Source organism: Heterocephalus glaber, unplaced genomic scaffold (genome assembly GCF_053883595.1).
Source record: "Heterocephalus glaber isolate CG9 unplaced genomic scaffold, H.glaber_assembly_v1.0 deba00001479, whole genome shotgun sequence".
Taxonomy (NCBI): Eukaryota; Metazoa; Chordata; class Mammalia; order Rodentia; family Bathyergidae; genus Heterocephalus; species Heterocephalus glaber.
In genome coordinates, this window is record NW_028258316.1 from 20,073,072 (window position 1) to 20,078,866 (window position 5,795).

The window sequence follows — 5,795 nt, forward strand, 5'->3', positions numbered from 1 at the left end:
CAGAAGACTGAGGAATGACTAGATGTCAGGGTGGTGTGTGTTATGTAAAATTTGAGTGTGCTCAAATTTACCCAAGGAACCTATGGGAAAATGGAAACTACAACTAGTTTTGGACTTTCCCAGACCAGTCAATAACTAAATTGCCACCCTGTTCTCCCCCAGGATCTTTGCTCCAAAGTTCTGGTTTCCATTTGGCAACAGCTGCACAGTCATGATCTTTTCCCATGGATCCTAAGATTGGTGACTATCCAGAGAGCTCAAAGACAGCCTGCAAGAGAATGGATCTCACCCAAGAAACTTGAGAAAGGCCTGATGCTCACAGTAGAATCCCTTACAGTGTTCGCCTCTGCGTGTTTCAGCAGAATATGGTGTGGAGAATCCAGCTGGGAGAGTCTGCTGGGAGTGGCCCTATGGGTTTCTCTTTCATCACATAGGTGAATTGCTCTGAAAAGTTGTGTATTCCATTAAGGAAATCTTGAGCAGTTCCACTTTCTACTCCCAGCAGCTGCTCTTCCTTGTGCCCTCTTCAGCATTGAAATCCTTTCTCTCTTTATTGCTGTATAATGAATTCTCTCAGATTCTGTAATTGGACTTAAAATATCCTCTGCTTTCCCTCCAAATTTAAAATTCAAATGTTAGTTAACTACTCTGAAAAAAAAAAACAAAGAATCGTACCTCATGCTGTGAGTCCAAATAAATCCAAGTAATTAAAAATTTAGTGGCAAAAAAACCCATAAAAGTAGTAAGAAAAATATAAATGAATATTCATAACCCCTGTAGCAGCAATTAATTTTTTTAAATATGACACTAAAGATAGATGTCAAAAAGGAAAAGATTAATGATTTCAGCTTAAAATTTTTTTTAAACTTCTGGTGTACAAAACTGGAGACTAGGGCCAGGAGTGAAGAGATGACTAATTTGTCATTGTGAGTTTTCTTGTGCTACTTTTATGTTTGTGAATCACCTTTTCAGGTAAAGACATCCAATGTAGACTTCTATAGTCAAAATTAAATAAAGATAGATAATAGACTAAAAAGAAAATATATTTACAACATCAACCACATCTACCACAAAGATAGTTTATTGTATTTAATATAAGAGGAACTAGTAAATATTAAGAATTCCATTCAGGCTTCTATTCAAACATAGGGTTTGAGATAGACAGATCAGCCAGTGCCAGGGCACCTTTGGGCCGTGCTTGCTCTTTGCCTCGATTTCTTCCTCTGCACCATAAAAATGACACTTTCCCAGGATGTCAAATAGGAAAAGACACCACATATTTGTTGTTAGGAGGAAACAAGAACTCTTATGTTCTCACAGAGTTACAGCCGAGAGTAAATGAGGGAACTTAGCAAACAGTGGTCCCCAATGAAGTTCTAATATTAAAATGATTTCTAGAAAGAAAAAACAAACCCACCAGTTGAAAAATGAGCAAAGATAATTAACAGGTAATTCACAAAAGAAGAAAAGCAACTAGTCAATCACAAGTTAAGATAGTCAATCTCATCAATCATCTCCATCTTAAAATCGGATCCCAATTTCTATTCATATAATTGCCAAATATTAAAAATAATGGAATACCAAGTGTTTCAGTGGGAATGGAAACAGTATGGTCTTCTTCAACGGGAGAGAGGCAACGTGCATCAAAAGTCATATGCAAAAGTCATATGCATGCTCTCTGACCCCACTAGAGACAGTACCCAATAAATTATGGTTCGACTTAACAATTTTTCAGTTCTTGATGATGCAAAAATAATGTGCATTCAGTAAAAACAGCACAACTGGCCTTCTATATTCATGGATTCCATATTAATGTGTTCAGCCAACCATGGATCAAGAAATATAAGCCCCAAAAATGTGTGTCTTAAGAACATGAATAGGCTTTTTTCTTTTATTTTCCTTGTCATTATTCCCTAGACAATACAGTATAACAACTATTTACATCTCATTTACAGTGTATTAAGTAACCTTGAAATATTTTAAATTATTGAGAATGTGTGTAGGTTATATGCAAATACTCAGACATTTTATATGAGGGACTTAAGAATCCACTGATTTTGGTATCTGAGAAGGAGGTTGCTGGGACTATTTCTGCTCAAATACTGGGGATAACTGTACTGTGAATTTTGCCTTTTGACCTTGTCTTGGGCTAGTGAAGGGCAGTATGATACTCTCCCACCACACTGGCCAGCAGCATCAGGCCAACCACTGCTTCCGGTCTGCTCTGCAATCACAAGGGTAAACAGCCATTAATCCACAGTGCACTGAGTTGCTTAACTATGACTTCAGTTAATTAGGGGTATTAAGTGCATTTTCAACTCAGATATTTTCAACTCATGATGGGTTCATCACGATGTAACCCCACCATAAATTGAGGAACAAACATAAATGTGCAAAAATATTTAGCTGCAAGGATCCTTATTATAGCATGCAAACATCATAACAAAAAGAAAAACATTAGAAGCCATCTGAAAGGCATATATCCAGGGAAAAAATTAAACAAAGACAATCTGGTTATGATTCATTTTTAGCTGGACATTATGCACTGATTGAAACAAAAATATTTAATGCCAGGAAAGATTTTCAAGATATAATAAGTAATTAAGGGAAAGTTATAAAACTTTATGTTATTTGAAATTGTATACATTTATACTTGTTAGATAAAATGTAAAGGTATATAACAAAATATTCAGTGTAGATCATCTCCAGAGGGCAAAATTATAGGAGATTGTACTCCTATACTCCTTGCTTACTATAAATTCAAAAGTAGTATTTACAATAAATTTTAATTACTTTTTTTCCCATTAAGTTTATTGGTACATTTTAGGTATAAAATACAGTTACATTCATCATTGGGATCTTGTACCTTTACATGATGTATCTTGGTTCTTATTTTTTCCCCCTCCCCTGCCCTCCCTTCACCACCTCCACCTTTCCCTATTTGCAAAAACTTTGTTTCCATTTTATTTCTTTTCTCATATTTTTTCTTTTCCCTTCTTTTCTTTCCCTTACCCCTCCCACTTCCTCTGCTCCTTTAGACCTTTTCTTCCTATTACACAATATCAATTATACATTTTTAAAATTGCCATATCAAGATTTAGACTACATTACTACAGATTTTACAGAATTTAAAAGGATATAGAAAGCATATTACAAAAATCTGTCTTGAAATAAATTTGACAACTTCTAAGAAGTATCTTGGAAGACAAATTAATGAAACTGACTCTGGAGTAAATATAAAATTTGAACAGCACCTATTAAAGAAAGTATGTTCCTATCTTGAAAACCTATCTATATGAAAACAACAGGCTCATATACATTTTCACTGATAAATTATATCAAACAGTTAAAGCAGAAAAAAGGGAACACTTCTCCCCTCATTTTAGGAAATCAGCATTGTGCTAATACTAAAACTGGATAAAGATAATAGAAGAAAACTGTAAGAGCATAGATAAAAACTTGTTTAACAAAACAAACTATTAGAAGTCAGATCTGGCAGTATGTGGAAAGTGGTTTTATTATAGGGATAGCAGTGTTGGTTCAGCATTGGAAGATCCACCCCCAAAAGTCATCATTTTAACAAAGGAAAGGAAAAAGCCATATGATCCTGTCACTAGTTGGAAAAAAAGTATTGGACTAAATTGTACAGCTGTTCATGGTAAAAGCTATCAGGAGACTAGCAGTAGAACAGAACCTTCTCAATAGATAAAAGACATGTACTCTATACTTTCAGCAAAAATGCCTTATATGAATGGAAAAGATACAATGCTTTCTCCCTAAGGTGGGGAACAAGGGCAGATATGCCTAGTCTTCACCTGTCCATTAAACTTTGAAACATTGGCCTAAACCAAAATAGTCTGGCAATAAAAAGAAGCAATTAGCATAGGATTGGCGAGGTAGAAGTAAAATCTTTATATGTAGATGAAATGATCATCTACAGAGAAAATACTAAGAAATCTCGAGGAGTCCCTAGAACTTGTATTTGAATTTAGCAGGATTAGAAAATACAAGGTATATATAAAAATTCAGGTTTATGTATACTTGCTATAAATGAAGAATTGGAAATTTAAAAGTTATGTAGGAGTATAAAGGACCTAGAAAAGTAAAAAGAAAAAGAAAACAGTGTTGGAAGACATTTATTACCTAATTTTAAGACTTCCTCTAAACCTGCAGTAATCAAGGCAGTGTTGGCATAAGGAAAGACATATAGATCAATGGAATAAAACAGAGAATTTAGAAATAGAACCGCACATATATGGTCCACTGAGTTTTGAAAGGTTATTTCACATTAACATTTTGTGGAACATAAACTCAATTCAAGAGCAGAGGAAAAGATAGTATTTTCAGAAAATGGTACTAGAATACCTGGTATCCGTACATTAAAAAATTAACCTCAACCCTTTATTTCCATACATAAAAATAACTTGAAAGGATCTATGAACCTAAATATGAATGACTGAAACTATAAAACCTTAAGAAGAAATTATAAGAGAAAATCTTCATGAATTTAGGGTAGGCAAAGGCAAGAATTTCCTAGGATAAACAGAACATGATGTATAAAAGAAAGAAATTGATAAATGAGATTCCATCAAAATTTAGAACTTTAAATGACATCATTAAGAAAATGAAAAGTAGTCCTTAAACAGACCATATATATAATACATATAACCTAAGACCAGAATATATATAAAACCCTTACAGCTCATTAATAGACAACCCAATTAAGAAGTAGACATAAGAAGATGATAAATAGACAGTACAGAGGGGCTGGGGATTTAGTTCAGTTGTTCTGCCGCCTGCCCTGCAAGTGCAAGGATCCAAGTTCAATCCTCAGTACCAGGAAAAAAAAAAAAAAAAAGGCCAGTACAGATACGTATTGACTCATCATTGTCATGACTTTTTCGTTTTGTTGGATTCTCCCCCTTTGCATTTAATTTCCTGTTGCACCCAATGGATTAATTCTGCTGGCTTCCTGGGGTTCTGATCCTTGTTGTCTTTTCCTAGGATATTGTCTAAAATTTTTTGGAGTACTGGTTTGGTATTCATGAAGTTCCTAAGATGCTCATCACTTCTCGGCCTTTTGGCTGAGATCAAGTGTAGTTCCTAAGATGCTCTTTGTCATGAAAGTATCTTATTTCTCCATCAATTTTGAAAGATAGTTTTGCAGGGTACATCAATCTGGGTTGGAGGTTGTTTTCCTTTAGGGCTTGAAATACATCACTCCAAGCTCTTCTTGCCTTGAGGGTTTGCATTGAGAAGTCTGCTGTGATTCTGATGGGCTTTCCTTTGTATGTGATTTGTTTTTTTTCTCTAATTACTTGTAGAATTCTGTTCTTCTGTTGGGTTTCTAGAATCTTAACAATTATATGCCTATGTGTAGATTTTTTTGATCAAGGCTAGTTGGAGTCCTATATCCTCACTTAATTGAAATGTCAAGTTCTTTTCCCCTGCTTGGGAAGTTTTCTGCCATCACTTCTCTAAACAGTTTTTTTTTCTTATGTCATCTCCACTCTCTCCTGTTTCTTCATTGACTCCAATCAGTCTTATGTTATTCTTCTTTGCATTGTCTAGTAGCTGCTGGCTTGATTTCTCATGGTCCCTAACTATTTTAAAGCAATTTTTCTTTTCCTGGTCACTAATTGCAATCTTATCTTCTATGTCTGAAATCCTGTCCTCACATCGGCTCATTCTGCTGTGCAAGCTTTCAGTGGAGCTTAATCTCCTGGAAACCTGTTTGTATCTGTTTTATGGATTCCATTTGTTTCCTATGTTGGGATTCCATCATGTTCCTCAGC

The 5,795-nt window shown here is 34.8% G+C and overlaps 1 pseudogene; it reads left to right on the forward strand.

Moving 5' to 3' along the window:
* The first annotated feature begins 5,064 nt into the window (after positions 1-5,064).
* LOC147826113 (U2 spliceosomal RNA) lies at positions 5,065-5,242 on the forward strand (annotated as a pseudogene).
* The last annotated feature ends 553 nt before the right edge of the window (positions 5,243-5,795 follow it).